This window comes from Puma concolor, chromosome B3 (assembly GCF_028749965.1).
Source record: "Puma concolor isolate L17-30 chromosome B3, mPumCon1.1.hap2, whole genome shotgun sequence".
Classification (NCBI taxonomy): Eukaryota; Metazoa; Chordata; class Mammalia; order Carnivora; family Felidae; genus Puma; species Puma concolor.
Window position 1 is genome coordinate 134,712,385 of NC_141672.1, and position 22,971 is coordinate 134,735,355.

At 42.1% G+C, this 22,971-nt stretch overlaps 2 long non-coding RNA genes across 3 annotated transcripts in view; one reads left to right on the plus strand and one right to left on the minus strand.

Moving 5' to 3' along the window:
• Positions 1-6,522, plus strand: part of LOC147580398 (uncharacterized) — a 17,977-nt gene extending 11,455 nt beyond the window's left edge. The window contains exons 2-4 of one of the 2 annotated variants that reach the window (XR_015252863.1): positions 206-409; positions 3,590-3,741; positions 5,747-6,522. This is a non-coding gene — a long non-coding RNA (uncharacterized LOC147580398). The remainder of the gene's footprint in view (positions 1-205; positions 410-3,589; positions 3,742-5,746) is intronic. The other variant, XR_015252864.1, reaches the window with a different exon arrangement.
• The window catches only part of LOC147580397 (uncharacterized), a 182,852-nt gene that overhangs the window by 86,542 nt on the left and 73,339 nt on the right, over positions 1-22,971 (minus strand). The window contains exon 2 of the long non-coding RNA XR_015252865.1: positions 833-1,020. This is a non-coding gene — a long non-coding RNA (uncharacterized LOC147580397). The remainder of the gene's footprint in view (positions 1-832; positions 1,021-22,971) is intronic.

Here is a 22,971-nt window from a genome sequence, read left to right on the forward strand (position 1 = left end):
GATTCTGTGTCTCCCTGTCCCTGTCTCTCTCTCCCTCTTCCCTTCCTCCACTCATGCTCTTTCTCTCCCTCAAAAATAATTAAAAACATTAAAAAAAAAAATAAAGTGTGTTTGAAGTGGAATCAACTGTGACTCATGCATGTGTTTACGTGAACTCTTTTGTGTTTACGTGTTTTGTCTTCCGTGAACTCTTTTGTGTCCCTAGGTGATGTTCCAGGCATCCGGGCTCTGATGCCCCTGAGCTGTGGTGACAGCCCTCGAGGGGCCAAAGGTGGCCAAGCACAGTTCTGGAAGGGTGTGACTGAGCCTGTGTTGGGAGGGGTGGTAATCACCGGAGCTGGAAGAGAAAGAGGCAAGGGTTGCTGTCATCGGGATTTGAATGGGTTGAAAGAGCCATCCAGAAACGCTGGTAAGACAAAGAATTTGAAAGGGAGAAAGTATGAATGCCAAATAAAGAGAAGCCCTTGAAATGTGGCCAAAGACCTATATTATATGGAGAAATATCAGAAGCTAGTATTTCGAACAGGATGCTATTAATATTTTATTTCCATCAGAAGCGTCATGAAAAAGGAAGGACTTTTGAGGTCAGGGTTGTAGCACTGATCAACGGCACGACTTGCTTCTCTTTTCTTACTTATATTCAATGAAAACGGCTACGCCCGCACTCGAGGTTTCTCTGAAGATTCTCAGGGTCAGCGCATCAAAACCTGTGCTATCCCAATATACTGGTGGCAAAAACCAAAAACCAAAACAAAGCGAAAAAGCAAACAAACCCAAGCCCAAACCACACCAAACAGACGCCTGGCCTTTGGCAGGCTCCGGGCGCACTCACTCTATGACTTGGGGCGGAGTCCCTCGTCTTCCTACATCAGAGTTTGTTCATCTGTGAAGACCGGTACCAACGCACGGAATTGCCACGAAGATAAGATCATATGGTCCACAAATGACTCCGTGCCTGGCTCATCATAAGCCCTGAATTAAGCACAGCCAAAGCCACAAGAGGATATATTGCAGAAGTTCCTATCGCAAACACAGAGAAAACCCGTGAGAAAAATTAGACGCTCTTCCTTGTAAATATACGCTTGCACGCTTTAAAGTAACGTGTATAGGGTTAATTCGAGGAATGCAGTTGTCACTAAGGATTCTGATCTTATGGCCCAAGTATTTTTCCTAGCCCATATACCTGCAGCTGAACTTTATTAAGACGATTTCAGAAGTAGATTAATCAATGCGAACTCGTCTCTCTTCATTGTATATTGATCGATCTGCCATTTACTATGAAAATGAGGCAGGATTTATATACCGTGTACATGTACCTAGTGTTACCTCACTTAATCCTCTCAAGATTTATGTCAAATAGGGTCTCAGTTTTTATTTCGGTAGATGAAGAAACGGATTAAAACTGCGTCCAGGGGCCTAGAGCTGAGGACTCTACCCATCCTGTGTACGTGGAAACTACGCCTCCTTCTTCACTCTCTGGAGGAAGTCGGCTTCCCCGATAGAACTAAGATATTCCTGCTAGGGGCTAAACATGTACACGCACTGCCATAGGACAAAATGCTCTATAAGTGAATGACCTAGACTTCTGCCTTGAGGAGCAAGTCGGGCTGGATTGGAAGAAAGCCCTGACATCACTTAGACAAACTATGTTCCTGGCAAGCAGGCCACAGACGGAATCTGAGTATGTTCCCACCTTCCTAGAGTACCGTGGATCGGATAAGTGCTCAGTACTACTGATTGAATTGAATTCGTTTGACAAAATAAAATTAAAAAAAAAAAAAAGTAAGGGTCAAGACCTTTTCTTAGGCTAAGGGATCTGGAATTCACCGCTTAATCAATAATGATTTGCAGATTCATTATTTCTCCAACTTTAAGTTGGTGCTGCTTAGCTGTTTCGTTATTTTTAAACCTTTACTGGATACATAAATACTTTCCTCTTTAATGAGAATAAAAGCTGGGCAGTCCGGTGCTTTATCGTTAAGTTCCATTTTATTCACAAATGTTTCAGTTTGTGGTCAGCCCATTTAAAAAGGCATTAATTTCTTGCCCTCTTCTCCTCTCGTCTAGAAAAGGAAGGCGGGGGGGGGGGGGGGTGGGGAGGTGTAACGGAAAGAAGCCTCTTATTGGCCAGAAGACAGAACACATTTCCGTCAGCTGAACCTGTAATTCAAGCTGCTGATTATGGCAAATTAAGGTCCAGCCTGGGGGAAGGTGGAACCCTGGGTCCCGTCCCCATTCAGGCACCAGAATGGACTTTTTGCTGGGAAGCCAAAAGCATTAGTGAACTGGGGAAACTTCTGGGCAGATATTAGCAAACTGGGGCATTGACAGTCATCAGAAAACTGACCGCCTACTGTGTCTTTTGTTATCAGTCTCTCTTCCTCGCGATTCCACGTTTTTATACATGCATTTGATCTTAATTATTTTATTAAAACAACTTTTTTTTTTTATCACTGAGGAGTCTGAGTGGCTCAGTCAGTTAAGCCTCCAGCTTCGGCTCTGGTCATGATCTCGAGGTTCATGGGTTTGAGCCTCGCATCGGGTTCTGTGCGGACAGCTCAGAGCCTGGAGCCTGCTTCCGATTCTGTGCCTCCCTCTCTCTCTGCCCCTCCTCCGCTCACACTCTGTCTCCCTCTCTCTCTCTCTCTCAAAAATAAATAAGTCAAAAAATTTTTTACCATTGAAGTATCGTTGACATACAATATTATATCAGTTTCAGGTGTATGACATAGTAATTTGACAATTCTATACATTAAGCAATGCTGATTTTAAATGCATTCTTGAAAGAGATGAATAGGGATATTTTTCAAATAAAAACTCTTTATTACCAGTAAAAGAACATTTCTATCACATAATTACTGTTGTTCACATGTATATTGTGAGGCAGATGTAAAGGTGAAATGCAGTAAAATCCATATTTTAATAGATTTTTTATTTTCCAAAGAAAATTATATGGTGGTTGGTTAAACTATGTACACATTACATCAGTGAGATGCTGTAAATTCGATTAAATTTGGACTTATGAAAGCCACGAGGGACAGCACAACGATTGTTTTTAACATCTAACAAATTTAAATATTTTTTGATAATTACAGAAATATCCAAATCAGATAAGTTCCTGTAAATAAAAAGCTATTTAAAGCCAAGAGTTATTAAAAGTGAACTGTTTTTTCTATAACCTGGCAGATTAAATATCTCCTGTCATGTCCAGAAATGGCTTTTCTATGTAAATACACCTTACCAACGTTTGTCAGATTATTTTCACACCTCCAACCACAGACCCACAGTGAGAAGAGTAGAAAATGGTCCCCAATGATCCTTGTCTGCTGGTATTCATATTCTTGCATAGTCCCTTCCCCTTGCGTGTGGGCCCGAGTCCTACTTCTAATCAATAAGGATAGAGCAAAGGTGATGGAATATCATTTCTGTGATTATATTATGTAAGTTGGTAACTTCTATCTGGCAAGCCAACTCTCCCTCACGGGCTTTGAGGACGCAAAGCGCCACGTTGCAGAGATCTCTGTGGCGAAATGCTGAGAACAGCCTTTGACCAACGGCCCGGTCGGAACTAATTCTTTTAATCCAACAGCCCGAAAGAAATTGAATGATGCCGACAACCGCATAAGTGACCTTTGAAGTAACTCCTTCCCAATCGAACCTTCGGATGAGACGAACTTTCAGGTAATACGAGATCGAGATTGCAGCCTTGTGAGAGATCCTGAAGCAGGGGACTCAGCTAAGGTGTGTCCATATTCCTAACCCACAGACAAGAGATAATAGATATAAATATGTATTGTTTAAACTGCTAGGTTGGTGGGCATTTGTTATGCAGCAATTGGTAACTAAAGCAGACAGACGCAAACACACAAGACACTATTTGGTTATATATATATATATATATATATATATATATATATATATCCATATATATGGGTAAAGGATATCCCCTTTATCCATTCATCCATTGATGGACACTTAGTTTGTTCCCGGATCTTGGCTATTGTGAATAATGTTGCAATAAATACAAGAGTGCATCTCTTCAAGACCCTGTGTTCACTTACTTTGAATATATGCCCCAAAGTGAGATTTCTGGATCTTAGAGTAGTTCTATTTTTAATTTTTTGAGGACCTTCCATAATTGAACCAATTTACCTTCTCACCACCAGTGCACAAGGGTTCCCTTTTCTCCAAACCCTCACCAACACTGGCTGTCTTTTGTCTGTTTGGGGATGACCTTCCTAACAGGTGTGAGGTGGCATCTTATTGTGGTTTGGGGTTGCATTTACCTGATGCTTAGTGATGTTGAGCACCTTTTCATATACCTGTTAGCCATGCGTATGTCTTCTTTGGAAAAAATGTCTATTTAGTTCCTCTGCCCATTCTTTAAACAGATTGGGTTTCCGTTGTTGTTATTGAGTTCTATGAGTTCTTGATATATACTTTTTGAATATTAACCCTCAGTCAGACACATTATTTGCAAATATTTTCTCCCATTCCATAGGCTAGCTTTTTATTTTATGGATGGTTTCCTCTGATGTGCAGAAGCTTTGAATTTTTTTAAGTTAATTAATTAATTTATTTTCAAGTAGTCTCCATGCACCACATGGGGCTTGAACTCACGACCTTGCGATCAAGAGTCTCATGATCTATCAACTGAGCCCGCTAGGCATCCCCAGAAGCTTTTTAAATTTGAGGTAGTCTCACCAGTTTTTATTGTCGTTGTTGTTTTTGCTTTTATTGCCTTTGCTTTTTGGGTTAGGTTTTTCTTTTTCAAGTAGAAAATTTTTTGGAAGAATATTTATGATAATGCTATTTTTTTTCCTTTGGATGGAGTAAAATCAGGTAAGCAAAAATAAGCTATCTGAGTTTTCTTGATTTGATGCAATGGATATGTCCCAAAATGAATGTTTCAAGGCTTTTATTATGTTCATAGCTTGAGTTGAATTGAGACTGTTACCTATAGGACTTAAAATAAATTCCAATCCCAACTTCCAGGCTTATCTTCATTGTCTCAAGGGTGGTTGTATGAAATGCTTCTCAGTATGGCGCTTTTTTTTTTTATAATGAATAAATTCAGTTCCATTTTTCCCCACCTTTCTGCATTTCATTTGAGAGGAGGAAAAGGCAGGAATATCAAACCACACTCTCCTACTAGGTCTTATGGAACTTCGTAGGGATCCACTTGAACATTGATAAAGCTTAAATTTCTTGATGACATCAAATGAGTCTGACAATTAATGTGCATTGTCTCCAATGCTATTCCTCCTTTATCCTATAGTTATTTCAATTCTTCTATCATCTGAAACACATATCTGTCCCCTAGGATTTTTCTGGAAGTCAAATTTTAACTGTTAAATAATGGAAATCCCAAACATGTAAGATTCTTTTTTATAAATTAAACTATGTACACATATGGTTACCCCATTGATTCGTTAAGCTTTGTTTTCACTACTTCTCACACCATCTTGATCATAACGTTAGCCTAGAAGGTGACCGATGCTAGTTAAGCAAGTTGGCTACCCTACGACCGCACCTAAAAAATACATATAGCTTCGGAAATATTTAAAATACATGCTATTCATCAAGCCACATAAATGTTGCCCTTTGAAAACTACCAACTGGTAACCATTGCTTTTGGCCCTAAGCTACATCGGTTGAAAAAGTCTGGGAGAAGTGTGTGTATATATGCACATATGAGAAAAGTTCATGACCTTTTTTTAATCTTAAGGTTTGCTTTGTTTTCTAGAAGAGTTATATGTGGTTACGTGTGACCAGTGCCAACACGAGGTATATTCAGAGCCCCTGGCTTTCTAGTTGGCAGAAACAAACACCCATGCGGCCAACGTTGTAGTACGTACCTTCCTTTATGAAGCTGAAAGACTCCCAAGAAACAGACGTGATTAGAAATTATCTCCTCAAGAAACCATCAAAACACGGTTCACCTCATGAACATTCCATTTATCTCCTGATCTAGCGGAGGTGGCCCGTGTTTCGTTCCTTGATCGTGCTACCCTCTCTCTCCCAGGATGGGCCACACCTGCCCCCAGCCTCTCTTGTTTATTCCTTAGTATCATGGAAGAGGTCTTTTACAAGGGGACTCAAACACTTCAGCAGAGGAATACTGTTGTGTTTCTCAGAAGAACTGCTCGCATCAGACCACGGGTCACCAGGGCAGGACTTGCCACGGGCCCCATCTCGCCGACAATTTCCATTACGCATTCCTGACCGTGCACTGAATATTTTACTAAAGACAAGCATCCAGAACACTATGCCTGCACGATAAAGGCTCTCCCCCACGAGCTTCAGAAATGAGTGACAAGAATTTTATTAGTCAAGGAGATGTCTATTGAAGCAATGCAACAGTGATTTTATTGCTGCTTAAGTGGAAAGCTTTATTGTGTACATCTTTGTTTGCTTTTAATCATTCTGTGACACTCCGATGGGTCGTATAGAAATGTAAAGATAATGTTCTTGAAAGGCTTGTGTGATTGTTTGAAAACATAAAGGAATAAAACTTAATTAACAAAATAAGTTGTACTGGTGGTGTAGCCCGTCTTGGAAAGCTCTAGAATAATACAAGAGATTTTCTTATTAAATATTAATACCAATCATTAGTTATTATATCCTTTAATCTAGAAGGGAAAACAAGAAGCCTGACATTCATCACAAACAATGGCTTTTGTGCACTCGAATTCTTACGGAGAAGGTGCATCACGGGTTTTGAAAAGTGTCTCGTCCTATACGAATATTACCACATTTTTGGACGTCGAAGAACCTTCTCGTCTTCAGAATGTCATTGTACAACTCAGTGAGTCCGGTCCTTTCGAGCACTGTCTGAGTGACCCATCTCTTCCCCAGCCCCAAATCCACACTACTTGTTAATCAACAACTTTTGAGGCATCTCATTTCATTCCAATTATCTCTCGAAGTCTTAACGGTGTCTCTTTGGTACCCTGCATACGTATCATTTCAAGTTTCAGTTCTCAAATCTGATAAAACTAATAAACCCACACTGCCAGAGGTGGCACATTAAGCTGGTAAAATGCTTTTCATCTTAATTGGATATGAGCACGGTTATCGCTAATAACCCCAGGATACTTCTAATTGGTCTCTCTCTCTCTCTCTCTTTTATTTTTGAAACACGAATCGCATTGACCAGCCTAATTTCTTCATTTCCCCACTCCTCGAACCCCAATTTTGAAATGCAGTATAGAAACATTCTCATTTCAGGAGGTTATTTCAGTAGTATTTCTTTGCAGTAGGCCAAACAAGGTAAATGGCTTTGTAAAAATAAATGGTTCCTTTGTAAGTTCGCAGAAACAAAGAAAATTGTAGTAAGACTATGCTAGTGACACCTGCAATAATGTCTTTTCGTGTGGCTCGGTGAACTGCCAGCCTCACCTCAGGACACGAAATTCTCCATTTTAAGTCATTTTTAAACCATAATGGTCTCCTCTGTTGAATTATTTATTGCGATTTTAGTGCAAGCTGTATATCCGAAGAAAACACTATTTTAGAAGTTATCAAACACATACATACTAGATTTTTGATTCATCTTGATGTTACAGATATTGGTGAATATATATGAAAGTTATGGAAATCTGGATGTCCACGTCGCGGTTTAGAGGAAAAAGATGGGACAAAACTTTCTCCACCGGTAGCTGTAGTTCGGTTGCTGGTAAACACACACACACACACACACACACACACACACACACACACACAAGGGTAGTAACACCCGATTCCCCTATTCCACATTAGCAATTTTATTTTTTATTTTTTTAATTTTTTTTTCAACATTTATTTATTTTTGGGACAGAGAGAGACAGAGCATGAACGGGTAGGGGCAGAGAGAGAGGGAGACACACAATCGGAAACAGTCTCCAGGCTCTGAGCCATCAGCCCAGAGCCCGACGCGGGGCTCGAACTCACGGACCGCGAGATCGTGACCTGGCTGAAGTCGGACGCTTAACGGACTGCGCCACCCAGGCACCCCAACATTAGCAATTTTAAACTAAAGTTCGACATGGAAAACCACCCCCAGTTTTTCGGTGGACCATCCTTTTTAGATCGGGTAAGCATATACCTGACACCAAAAGAATAAGAAAATAAATAAAAATCTTAGGAGGGGTTAAAAAAAAGAGCCAAAAAAAAAAAATTTCAGATTTCACCAACCAGCAATTTTTGTCTTCAATCAGTGTAAAAACGGAACACTGCCTATGTTTTAAATGTTGAAAAATGTCATGTGAGCCATTCACTGGCAGAAATAATTCATTTTTAATGGACATAATAATTTTTCTTGAGCAATATATATTTTATCAGCTGAGTGCGGGCCTTTATAATTATTATCACTATTCCCATATAATTAAAAGCCTTTATGTAGATATCATTAAATAATTATAGATGTGCAAAAGAAATGCTTACCATTTTCCAATCCATAAAATGACAATTGGAAAAAAGTATTCATTAATTTCTATTTACATTTCCAGCAATTAAATTAGTAACACTTGGAGCACAAATGAAGGTAGGTAAAAAAGCTTTCATAGGATATTTTATAATATCAAAGCTATAGTGACATCACAGGTGCCTTGGTGTTGACTTAAAAAATGACGCATCATGGTGACTCTGAAAGATACCAAAACTGACAGTAGTATGTGTGTCTGTGTGTGTGTCTGTGTGTGTGTAATACACGTGTATGTCTCACATGTGGGAGAGACGCGTGTTATTATAACACATATATGTATGTGTGTATATGTACATATATATAACTACAAGGTATATATAGAAAAATGGATATGCATGTTGAATAAAACCAACATATATACATGCACACGTATACATACGACAGTGATGATGATGAGATTTTATAGATGGCAAACATTTTAGTTCCTTTGGGACTCGTTCTTGGTTTCCTTGACCAAAATCATAAAATTTCTTCAGGAGATTTTTGCAACAGTGAAGCATATCTAAATCCCGACTTAAGAAAGGGCACTCCTCCACTTTTCTTTTTTTTCCTTTTTTTCTTAATTTTTATTTGAGAGAGAGAGAAAGAGAAAGAGAGAGAGAGAGAGAGAGAAAGACAAAGCATGCGAGGGGAAGAGCGGCAGAGAGAGAGAGAGACAGAGAAAGGGAGAGACTCTCAAGCAGGTTCCATGCTCAGTGCACAGCCTGATACTGGGCTCAATCCCACAACCCTGGGATCACGACCTGAGCCAAAATCAAGAGTCGGATTCACCAATGGAGTCACCTAGGCACCCCTCTCTTCCACTTTTCTTGAAGGAAGGTCATAGAGAACAAACTCTGTAGCCCTACTTCTCTCTCTCACAGTGTGGTCTCTGAGGTGGTGGTCTCTTCTAATCTCCGTCCATCAGTCAAAAAGAGCTCATGGAGTCCTGGGGGGGGGGGTCATACTGTAAGATACTCGGCTGGTGTCTGTGGAAAACAGGCTGATGGTGGATGTGTGAGACAGGGGCTGTCTTCTTTTAATTTTAATTTTTTTTTAAAATTTTTGAGACAGAGAGAGACAGATCATGAGCAGGGGAGGGGCAGAGAGAGAGGGAGACACAGAATCCGAAGCAGGCTCCAGGCTCCGAGCTGTCGGCACAGAGCCCGACGCGGGGCTCGAACTCACCGACTGTGAGATCGTGACCCGAGCTGAAGGCGACGCTTAACCGAACTGAGCCACCCAGGCGCCCCGGGCTGTCTTCTTAATGAATACATTAATCTAGTTGTAGAAATGTTATCTTTACATTTTAAAAATAGAATTGAAATGTAAGGGGGAATACGGAGTTATAGGCACCATGAAAACTAGTCACATCTAAAAGTTTGACCAAAAACTCTTTATCAGGAAGGCAAAAGAGGAAGTTACAGCTGTATGGGGACTTGCTTTGGGTACATGCTCTTATAGGTGTTTGACACACATTACTCTAATAAAATGTTATGCGCATTAAACATAGGCAAAATCGTAATGAAAAGAATGACACAAAATCAGTATTCATTAACAGTTGTAATATTCTGTCACTGTTCACTCCGTGGGGCCACTTTCCCTACTCTCAAGACAACGGATACAGACAAAACATGATTTTCTGGTACAGACTGTGGGCTAGGTCATTGTGTTCCACTTCATTGATGTGGTAGGCAAGGGTAGTTCATTTTGATGGAAGAGACAGGGACACAAAAAACATTTCCAGGGGCGCCTGGGTGGCTCAGTTGGTTAAGCTTCCAACTCTTGATTTAAGCTCAGGTCATGATCTCGTGGTTTGTGAGTTCGAGCCCCACATCAGGCTCCGTGCTGATGGTGGGGAGCCTGCTTGGGATTCTCTCTCTCTCGCTCTCTCTCTCTGCCCCCCCCCCACTCATGCTCATGCTTTCTCTCTCTTTCTCAAAAATAAATAAATAAACTTAAAAAAATTCCAAATATCAGGGGTAAATCCCATCTCATACGATAACTGCAAGTTCTACCATTCCTTGGGCGATAATGGCTTTCCTTATCACAGATCTTTTCCATCACCTATACACCAATACATTTCCTCCCAAGACATTAGACCTCACTCTCTCCCACCTTCCTCCTAACCAACATTCCACTCCCTTGTCTTCTATTTCTGCTCTTTCTTCCATTTGAAGAGTTTTTTTTTTTTTCCAACTTCATCAAAGATGCTAGATGTAGTCTCCTTCCTAAACTCCCAGTTTATGGTCTGAAAAAGTCAAATAACTTGCCCAAGGTCAAGCAGACCATGAAGAGTAGAGCGAGAGCTTAAGTTGCCTCTACCATTGGTGTTGTCTTCAGTTTAGGATCAATGTCATGATGCTATGCAGAGTATTCATTCAACAGGCCACCTGAAACCAGGATAAAGTTTGGATTTCATGGTAAATGCATTAAGAAGTTGTGGGAGAGTTTTAAAACTGGGGAGTGGCATGGTCTTATTGACATTGCTTAAATAGAATGGGTTCTAGAATAATGGAAGTAGCAAGAGATGCTGCTGGAAGGAGGCAAGAGATGAGAGTGCTTTGGACCAGGATTATAGCAATGGAGTCAGAAAGAAGTGGTGATGGAAACAGAAGGATTCTTTGGTGGATCCACTGTTGGCAGTGTGGGGAAAAAAAGAATCAAGAACACGTGGGTTTGGGGCTAGAGTCATATACTAAATAGGTATATGGAGTGTGCTGTCCCTGAATTAAGAGGAGCGAGAATGGAAGTCTGAGGTATGGAGGAACCATGAGATCTGATCTGACCACATTAAGTTTAAGGTACATATTTAAGATCTACGTAAAGGTGTCCAGTAGGCTGTTGGATTCATGAGTCTGGAGCTCCGTGGAGAGGCAAGTGCCAAGACACAGAACTCTGGGAGCCAAGAACAGATGGTATTTAAAGCCAAGAAGTGAAATAAGACTATCAGCTACGAATGAAAATATACAGAGAAGACATGAGAGTCAAAGTTATTCCAACAATGACAGATGAAACAAGGGAAGAGGATCTAGAAGGGGGGGCTGAGGGGCACCTGGGTGGCTCAGTCGGTTAAGCATCCGACTTCGGCTCAGGCCATGATCTTGCAGTCCATGAATTCCAGCCCCGCATCGGGCTCTGTGCTGACAGCTCAGAGCCTGGAACCTGTTTCAGATTCTGTGCCCCTCCCTCTCTCTCTCGCTCTGCCCCTCCCCCACTCACGCTCTGTCTCTCTGTCTCTGAGAAATGAATAAACCTTAAAAAAAATTAAAAAAAAATAGAGTAGGGGGCTGAGAAGGAGCGGCCAGTCAGGTGTACTCTTGTACTTTTTAATAGAAGGCACCCAGTGGCCCCCAAATTATATTTGCTCAATCACTCAAACATCTATCTGAGCCCACACTGTGGCATAGCCCTAAGGCAGATTTGGGGATACAAAAATAACGAAGACTCAACCATCTATTGGCACCAAAATGTAAACATTTGCAGTGGACTTCAGTAAATTTTCTTTTTCTTCTTTAGACCTGCAATACCCCAAATGGTTGCCTGATGTCTCAGCAAAGACAACTCCCACAGGGGCATTGATGGCCTGGTCCTATGGTTCCGCTTTCCCAGTGTTTACCACGATGAGATTGCATTCAGCTGAAGCCATGGGGGGTAAGTAACATGAAAAAGTTTAACAGACCATGAAGACACCTAATGTTCTTAGGGGGAGGAGGAAGGAAGGAAGATGCAGCAGATCCGCTGGGTGGTGGGAAGGCCAAGGTGAGAGGGGAAAGGGACCAGGCAAGAGGGGTTGAAGTTGAGTCCAACTTGAATTTTCTTCCCAGTTTCCTAAGAGAGCTTATAACTCCTTCTTGCTTCCTTGTCATTGTGTCCCCTTCTCCCCTCCCACCGCCCCCCACCCCCCACCCCAAGCTGCACTTAATGTCTGTCCTCCCTCATGCCCTCCAGTAGGATTGGTTTGGGGAATTCACCGCTATTTGGGCGAATATGAGGAAAATTCACGTTAGCTGTGGGGCTACATCAGGTAGTCCTGCTACTGAATCTTCTTTCTTCAGGAAGAGTCTTTGAGGCTTCGCACAGTTATCGCATCTGCCTCATTTTGTGTTTTTAATGCCTGACACCTGTACATTGAATAAACACTGGATGTATTTATATTCATCTACACGTCACTCATAAATTGTTTTCATCTCACTGCCTGACTTGGGAAGTTGTAAAAAACAGCCACACGCGGGGCGCCTGGGTGGCGCAGTCGGTTAGGCGTCCGACTTCAGCCAGGTCACGATCTCGCGGTCCGTGAGTTCGAGCCCCGCGTCGGGCTCCGGGCTGATGGCTCGGAGCCTGGAGCCTGTTTCCGATTCTGTGTCTTCCTCTCTCTCTGCCCCTCCCCCGTTCATGCTCTGTCTCTCTCTGTCCCAAAAATAAATAAAAAACGTTGAAAAAAAATTTTTTTTAAAAATTAAAAAAAAAAAAAAACAGCCACACGCAGAGACATTTTTAGTAATACATGTTTAGGTTGACGTTACCTTCTCTTTGACCAAACTCTCCTGTATTGGACATTAATGCCACTAAACATACCCAACTGTGTACGGTGTTTGTTATGTAGGTAATAGAGATTCGCGAGTGGTTTCTAGAAGACTCTGTGTATAAAACAGGGTCGAAAACTCAACACGCCTCATCGGGCTAGACAAATAAACAAAAGCAGCTACCATTTTATTGCATCCCTACTACGTGCCGGGAACATCTTGAGGTTATTTACATACAGTGTTTCATTGAATCCCCCCAAAAGCAGGGAGTGAAGTTGAGCTGGTAAGCCAAACCCCAGAACGTGTACACATCTGAAGGAGAAGCCATGTCTCCGGCTACTGTTTCTGTGCGGAAAAGGGGTCCTGACTCGGCACATTATCTATCATTGTAATATACGGAATCGCTAGATTTAAAAATTGTTGGATATATATGCATATATACACACATTACGCATAGAGTAGATAAGCATATTATTTTACAAATACAAGTTATTGGGGCACCTGGGTGGCTCAGTCGGTTAAGCGTCCGACTTCGGCTCAGGTCATGATCTTGCAGTCCGTGAGTTCGAGCCCCCGCGTCGGGCTCTGTGCTGACGGCTCAGAGCCTGGAGCCTGTTTCAGATTCTGTGCCTCCCTCTCTCTCTGCCCCTCCCCCGCTCACGCTCTGTCTCTCTCTGTCTCAAAAATAAATAAACACTAAAAAAGAAAAGAATTTCCAAATACACGTTATTTTATAACATATTTCGCATGTTTCGTTTATGTGTGCATTTTATTTTATACGTATACTTCATTTTACATAACCTGTCATACCATATCACACTCTGCCGAGGGCTGAACAAGGCACGTTTGTGGGCAGCTTCTGAGCTCAGTGGACAGCCTCTGGGGCATAAGGTATACAGTCTGCTCGGGGTTGGTAAGAATAGCCCAGATTTGGGGGAGCTGTCGTATGACGGACCATCTGACTCTCCATTTCTCCTTGTTCCGTGAGGTCCTGGACTGACATAGAAGCCAGGGCTATACTGTCAGCGAAATCAGTCTCTGCTGGGCTTCATGGGTGGATCTCGAGGGTCTCTGGTGCTGTTAGGGGCTCAGTTAATGGTGTTAAAACTGAACCTGAAGGCTGGGCCTGCTCACAGGGAAATATCCAGAAGCTTCGCTATCTAGGCATTTGTTCACGATAGGTACGAATGCTTGGGGGTTATGCAAACGGGTATCCTTAATGGGGACATTTTCAGTTTGATAGGGGTCAGTGTCATTCAGTAGCCTTCAAGAGGTGTTCTTCCAAGTCCCAGAAGGCCGTGGGGGCGGGTGAGGACACATCCCTCTCCTTCCACCGGGCACCCCTCCATGAACCTCCCTGGCTGTTTAGTTTTGCCGTCTACTGAGCATCTGAAGAATATTTCCTTTGAAAAAGCGAATTCTATGGCACTGAGAAAAGCGATCTGAAAACTTAAATCCTAACAACTCAAATCTGAAGCAACAATGATTTCGAATCTCAATTTCCTGCCAAAGTGGTGTTTTTCCTGCCCGTGAATAAATCCTGGAAAGGTAGAAAGGGGCGAAGATTTGGGAGTCGCCACTTTTTTTTTTTTTTTTCTAGGCATAGAACTATATGATCCAAACTTCTCAGCTGGAATTCTGGGATGGGAAGCCTCCCTCTAAACTACTCACACGACGCACATACTGTTTTTCCTGGCAGGATGCTTTCGTGCCCATCTGCCTGGGAGCGCCATGCCAACAGAAGGCGGCCTCGCAGGAGAGCCGGTAAGTGCTGGGGGTGAGGCCCGAGTCAGCTCTGGGATCCCTCTCCTGCAGCAGCCCCCTGAGTCAGAGCACGGGCTGATGACACGAGATCACATCTGTCGATACTGTAGACACAAGCACGATCCGCAAACATCCAGATCATGTGTCCCAGTGCCCAGGCCGTCTACCTTCCGGGAATCGGGAACCTGAATCCGTATAGACCCGGCAGACTCGGAGGTGCCGGAGACCTCCCCGTCTGCCTATGTCCTTTTGGAAAAAGAACAACTGGTTTCCTTTTTTCTTCCCCACTTGCAATGTAGGGAAGCCATTTCCGCGGGGCCCCTAGCAAACGCCTTGACTTTGCAATTGCATCTTGGTGAATTATCAGGTGAGGTCAGGTGTCCTAAAGCTACAGAGGCACAAGCAGGTGCCTGAATCATTCTTAGACCTTCTTTGGTCCCTCCCGCCCCTACTTCCCTTTGTCCCTTCTTTTTCTTCCCCTCCCTTTCTGTGTACTTGTGTTGAGTTCATTTTATGGAAACCTGAGAGCCCATGACCTCAGTCAAATGCATGCGCCTCCTAAAGGAGGCGGCTGCAGCCACACGGACCTGCAGGGCGATTGGTTATTAACACTCTCTGAAGCTGGCGCGTGCGTGTGTATATCCACCCGCGTGGCCGTGTAAAATACGTGCGTGCCAGCTCATATTCTCCCATAGCTCTTCAGAGCATATTCTGTGCCAAAGTGCAAGGGCCTCTTTGGTTTTCTGCTTCCGACTCCCTTAATTGAAAAGGACCCCCACTGCATTTATTAACTACACAGCGTGGCTTCATTGATGAATGTGGGGTTTCTTAGGCGTTTCCAAATGTAGGAAAAGATTGTAGGGCTTCCACTGCTCCCTTCGGGAGTTCTCAAGAGCTGTGAGGACCCCAGCTTAGGGGCTGCTGTTACAAATGATGGTGTACTGGGCAAGAAACCCAGAGATCTGGACTCTGAAGGATCCGCAGCCGAGAGCATGTTCCCGGCGACCACCCCTCCCCCCCGGGTCCACATGTGCAGACCAGCAGAAGAGCCCTGGAAAATCCTGAAGGAGATCCCCAAGGTGTGTAGGAGAGAACCCGAGGCCCGAAATTAGATCTTCTGCTTAGCAAGCATTCATGACCAGCAGTGTACATTTTCTGCCTAGCAGAGCTCTCGATGGTTAAGTGCCTTTAAAAAAAAAATGAGTACATCAAAGCCAAATCAGGGTGCGGGGCTGTGTTGTGGGTCTACGGTGCCTGTCGTCACTACTTAAGTATTTCTTCAAACGTGGTATCGAGTCCACGAGTCTCCTTAATGATTATTAAACCGAAGACACGTTGCATTCCAAAGATATTTTGGAAACAGTAGATTTGGATATTTACTGGTGGCTTCCATCATTTCAACAAACTTGTATTTAGGGAACAGCTGGTGTCTGCCAGCCTAAACTCTAAGACTGGTGTTTGGAGATGAGGCTGATAATTCTCTCACTCATTTACAAGATTACACAGAGGGGAAAGATCTCACCTGAGCGTGTCTCATGCCCGAAGCCAGGGCAATGCGCAAACTTGAAAGCATTTGTGATACGGATGCCACACACCTAACGTACGGGGTCATTTTTTGTCCCGGGCGGAAATAAACAACTATTGAGTGGATGCGTACGTGAAAAGAACCTGATTGCAGATGGTGAGTTGGTGTGTACTTTAAGAACGACACTGGTGATACAGATCGTGGTGTAAATAACAAAACAACCCAGTTTAACTCCAGTGGGAAAACATCTTCTAAAGGTAATAGTACATTCTCAACCAGCTGGATCACTTCCACTGGAATGAACGGAACGAGTCTCATAGGTCTTTCTCAAAACTCCGAATTCTAGGCTTCCATGTCGACCAAATTAAGCAAAACGTTAGAGCGGATACGGACAAGAGATGTTATCCTTGCGAGGAGTCCACCGGCTTTTGCCTCAAGACACAGAGTTTCATGTTCAATTCACATCTCGCAAAAGAGGTTCTAATTCTAATTCCTTAAACCGAAAGGATGACCATAGGTTTATTGCCATCCTAGGTCGATCTAATATTCAAAGAAAGGTTTACGTGAAGAGCAATTCATCCCTAATCCCATGCTGGATAGACATGAACCAGATGGGCAGCAAGCTGGTGACCCTTAGCCTTTGATGGTGTGAGGTCAGGTGGAGAGGGAGCGAGGGTTCGCCCCCCGGCTGCACTCCCCACGACAGCCCTGAGCATAAGCCCTATTGGCATAATTGCCGCAGCACCGTATTCAAGGGTAGAGACGTACCACCCGGCTTTCAATCCTAATCATCTCTGTGTCATTGTAACCAGTTTCTCCAAATTTCGCTTTCTCTGTTCCCGGGTAGGCAATTAAAACTGCATTTCTCTGGGGATTAAATGAGATGATATGTGTCCAGTGTCTGACACAGAGAGAGAAACACGCCGATATTCTTCTTGTCATCTGTTTATTTTATTTGCTCATCTAGAGACCAAGTGAAAAGCTATTTGAGCACTTTACCAAAAAAAGTCCCTGCATGCACTCAAGGTATCACTGGTGATAGAATTATTTTTCCTTCTCACATTAAAATGTGTTCCAAACACCAATGAGAGGAGGGACAATCTATAAAGACGTGAAACTTTAAGTTATTATTTTTGCTATGTCTTGGGCCTGTGTAGTTTTTCTTCTTCTTCTTTTTTTTTTTTTTATGTTATGAGCATTAGGGAATTGGAAAAAGGATTAACAGCCTAAAAAAAAAAATAGGCTTTATAAATCCACTTAGCTTGAGAATGACCTTCTGAGGCAACTGGCCTTTCCAAAATAAATTTGCAAACTGCATCCTTCTAAGAAATTGGAATTTGGCGGGGCAAAAGAATTTGGGCCATATCAGCCTGTCATTCCAAATCGAAAAATATTTAGTCTCACTTCAAGATAAATAGCAACAGTTGAACTTAAGGAACTCAGAAAAATAAACATACGACTTCTTTGAAAACGTACAAACAACTAGTTGGTTTAAAAACTGTTATCAGAAACGTCTTCACTGCTAACGGGGTCTAGATGAAACTACGGCCATAGATAACGTTTGTTTCTTGCGTTGTAACTGTCCTGATGGGGGGCTGTCTAGTGTGGGGGCGTAGATGAAACTTACCATTCACAGGCACTTGGGAGCCACGGATGGAGAGGCTCCAGCTGTCTGCCGACCAGAACCTGGCAGATCTTTGGCCAGTGCCTACTTCAGAGACAATCGGGAAGGCTCAGGGAGAAGGTAAGGTTGGAACTGAGTCTTACAGAATTGGTAGGACAGGATTATACCGTCCCCCTCCAGCAACAACACTTTTCCTTCCTTCCTCTTCTCCACTTTCTCCACAACAGCACGTGTTTAGAGGCATGAAGGTAGGCAACCGTGGAGGATCATGGGGGACAGGCGGTCATAGGAAAAGGCAGTCTGGCCTCTGAAAGTTCTGACACGAGAGGGGTCCAGAAGGAGTGTGGAGGGAGAGCCTGAGGCTGATAATGATTTCATGAGGGGACCTTGTTTTCCTCAGGTTCCCTGATTAAGCATAGAGCTCTGGAGTGAGCCTTGAATTTAAATCTCTCCATTGCCACCTGTTACCTATGGCCCTGGAGCCGTGCGCATGCTGCTCTTGGACAGGCATCTTTTGCATTTGTAAAACAGGTATATAAAAACCGGATTGTTGTAAGGCTAGGTGATCTGTTATTATAATAATTATTGTCATTTTGTAGTCTGCGGTAGGTCAACTCCATTGCCCTAGGTGGTAGTATTATTTATGTACTGATATTTACTCTACATCTAGTCCCTTAAAGAACTTTGCTGAACAGAAGGGGCGCCTGGGTGGCTCAGTGGGTGGAGCGTCCGACTTCCGCTCCGGTCATGATCTCCCGGTTCACGAGTTCGAGCCCCGCGTCGGGCTCTGTGCTGACAGCTCGGAGCCTGGAGCCTGCTTCGGATTCTGTGTCTGCCTCTCTTTCTCCTCCACTGTCTCCCCCCCCCCCCCGACTCGCTCTCTCAAAAATAAATTTTTAAAAAACATTAAAAAAATAAAAATTAAATAAAAGAACTTTGCTAAAACCACAGGTGCCACAGGCCTATGTCCTATGATACCCTATTAAATCTAGGACACTTTTTTCAAGTCAGAAGTAGATATATTTTTAAATCTCAGGAAGTTCACCTGGATGACTCAATCTATTAAGCATCTGGCTCTTGATTTCAGCTCAGATCATGATCTCCTGGATCGTGAGATCGAGCCCCTCATCAGGCTGTGCACTGTGCATGGAGCCTGCTTGGGATTTTTCTCTCCCTCTCCCTCTCCCTCTGCCCCTGACCTGCTTGTTCTCTCTCTCGCTCTCCCTCAAAAAAAAAAAAAAAAAAAAAAATCCCAGGAATCTCTATTACCAGAGTTTAACTGGATAATGACTTCAAGGAGTATCTGGGGTTATTTTGATTTACAGGAAACGGGTTGAAGAGAAGGCTTTTAAGGACATATTTCTTTTCAGTTTGATATAACTCTTCAGGACCCACTACCCAGGTTTTTCCATATTAAGATTTATTCTCTCAAAAACATTAATAAGTACAGAATTAAACCATAAGGTAATAATCTAAACGATTGCTATGAAAAGAGGTTTGTGATAACGTTTTTTAAAATCCAAATTTCTAATAACTTCCTGCCGTTTCAAAACTCATAATACTTTTGAGTTATAATAATAAAACTGGGATTTTAGCTCTTACCACATGTAATGACGTCTCGAGTAGGAATCATAGTACACAAAACAAAAACTTTGAAAGCAGTCTGATTGGTGAAAATTATGAAAAAAATAAAAATCCCCATCATGCAGCTGTTTTGGTGTATTTTCTCCCACTGAGAACCCAAGTATGAAAGAATTGACTGGATGTTTCTGATGTCATACGGACCATTAGCTAACTTAACAAAATACCTACTTGCCTTTGACCTATGGATATCTGGATCGAGCAAACAAAAGGTAATCTAAAATAAGAAGGGCAAGACGATACTTTATTGCCTTAATCTGCCTTTTTTAATATCTAAGGTTGTTGTTGTAGTCATTGTTGTTGTCACTTTCATTGACAAACAGAAGATTTTTCTGGTAGCTGGTCCAGTTCCTGACTTCAATTGCAGCCACATTATTTAGTTAGTTATTTCTTTGAATCAATGGATTCCCCCAGTATATTTCCAGGAATTTGGTCTTTCTCTCTTTCTTACTTTTCTTCAAATGGTGTATATTGCCTTCTTGAACGCTTTAAAATTACTATATCATTTTCCAATTTCAATTATATTTACTTAAAAACATGTCATTTTTCACCCTTAGAGTAGTGGGTGTGATTAGCAAGAAAACCTAAGTAAAAGAAAGCCTTGTAAATATTTTCGGCCTTATCAACAAATGTATTGAAAAATATCCTCATTTAAGGTAAATTCATCTAGAAATGTGGATGTTACTTTGATAGGCCCCTGGAACCCCCAAGTTATTTCTGAGTGGCTGTCAGAGTAAGAGATTTGAAACTAAACTTAGTATAGTCTGCTTGTTTCATACTTCTCATGAGAATTTTCTAATATATAATTTTTCTACATTTTGAGCTCTCAACGTTGCTTTTGTGAAGCTAGAGATAAAATTCCATCTCTCTAGGGATGATGCGCAAAAGAGACCGTTCTAAACCCAAAGAGACTCTTTTTCTGGAAAATGTTACATTCTTCCACCATTAAATCCCAAATATTAGCCCACAGGAAGGCAATGAGCAAGTGTATCATCTATAAACACTATGAACATTTAGACATTTTACGTTGTTAGCTATTTACCGTCCTGTCGATGGAGAATGGGCCACACTCATTACATGCCTGATACCAGTCCAGCAATGGCACTTGAAGTTCCAGAAGTATTATCAGAATTCCTTGAGTTTTTGGAAACAAAAGGAACTTTCTCAATTTGATAAATTTATCTATAAACACTTAAATTAAAAAAATCATGTGTGGTGCTAAAATATCAGTAATGTTCCCCTTCACAGTGTGGAATAAGATGATGAGTTCACTTATTACTGCCACTAAGTCCTCGACACATCATACAAATAAGTGAAATATGAACCATATTATTGGAATGAAATCGTTATCGTGATTACAGACAGTATAGTTGTTTTTTTTAATCTTTTTAATGTTTATTTATTTCTGAGACAGAGAGGGACAGAGCATGAGTGGAGAAGGGGCAGAGAGAGAGGGAGACACAGAATCCGAAGCAGGCTCCAGGCTCCGAGCCATCAGCACAGAGCCCGATGCGGGGCTCGAACTCACAAACCGTGAGATCATGTCCCGAGACAAGGTCGGTCGCTCAACCGACTGAGCCACCCAGGCGCCCCAGACAGTACAGTTTTTTTGATAGACCACGTAAATAATTGTGGGAATTTGACAGATACAAGGGCAATATTTAAATATCAATACGTGTCATTAATTGTGTGGTTAAGTGTCAGCAATGGCCAACCAGGAAATGTAATCTTTCCAGGATTCCATGTTCAATACCCACCAGGGGGCTGAGAATAAATCTAAGAAATGGACGATACGTGTGAACATTATTGTACGGTAGTGTTGAAAAGACACAAATAAGACTTAAATAAATGGAGATCCATGACATAGATGGGAAAATTTATTTTCCTAAAGAGATCAATTATCCCAAAACGAATCTAAAATGTTCGTTAAAAATCTCAATATATATATATATTTTTTTAACCCAGGAAACAGTCAGTCCAAATGGAATTAGTTCACTCATTCGAAAGAGTCATGGCCCCCAAAGAGCTCGGATTTTGAACAGAGAGAATAACAAGCAGCACACAGCAAGTTAGAGATGGAATTAGTTTAAAGCTGTCGTATTCAAAACAGTGTTCTGGTGGTATAGGCAGGTGGTAAAAAAAAGATCCCTGAAACAAACCCACACAGATATGGGGAGTATTAAGAGATGGTTTTACACACCAATCAGCAAAGAATGGGTTCTCCTGTGAAAGGAAACAGATACAGATATACCTACACAAAAATAAACTTCAGACGCTAAAAGCAGGAAGCAAAGCTTTAGAATCCTTAGACAAAAAAGGAAAGAGAGTATATTTAAGGCCTCAGGAGAGGAAATCAGTTTTTAAACCATGAAAAGAGCACATCTTAACAAGATCGTTGAATTTGGTTGGAGTGAAAACTCTTCTATGAAAACTCTTCTCTTTGTTTACAGGCATCTGCAAATATTTTTAAAATCCTACATTCTGAGAGTATAGATTTCAATACTCACAATTCCTATCAAGGATACATTTAAAAAGTTTTCCAAGTTAATCAAAGAGAAATGGTCCGTAGAAAAATGGGGAAAAGGATATGAAAGGCAACCGTGAAAGAGGAAGCCTGAATCGACAAGGAACATTTGAAAAAATCGCACCCCTTCCTCCTGTTTTGTGATGAGGGGCATGTAGATTAAAATGACAAAGACAGATTGTTTCAAACTCAATAGATGGGCAACAACAACAACAAAAAAGAAGGAATCTGATAGCACCAAATAGTGGAGAAAATGTGAGGAAAAGGCAAAGGGGGTTTTCATGTACTGTGGCAGGGGAGGTAAATTAGAGCAAATCACTGTGGAGAAGAGTTTCCTAATAGGTAACGAAGCAGAAAAATCTCATTCACGGTGGCCAGCATTCACGGTGGCCAGCAACTGGACGTCCTGATGTATGACACTAAAGAAAGCTTCACCCTGTGCATCTTAGCTGATGACACTGAATAACTGGAAAAAGCTGAACGTACGTCAGCAGAGAAATTCATGAGCACGGTTTATTCCTACCAGGAATACTATACAGCAGTTGAAAATGAATGCTGTAGCTATCCCAGTAGTTCATTCATCTGCTCCATCCTCCATTTTTCTACCAATGGCCTCCTTCCACGGGGATTTGTAATGGCGGTTCCTCCCTCTCTGGAACATTCTTTCCCCCAGATGCCCTTATGGCTGGTGGTTCCTGTGCTTTATCTGGTTTTCTGCTCTCATGTCGCCTCCTTGGAAAGACCTTATATGGATCCTCTCGTTGCCCTACAAAATAGAAGGTGCAGGGGGCACTGTGCTATGTTCACAACCATAACCCCTGTTCCTAGAAGGCCATCTGTCACTCGGGTGACAGTAGATACGTATTTGTTGAAGCAATACGCAGATACCTGCATCCATTCACGTGTTTATGGACCCCCTTCACA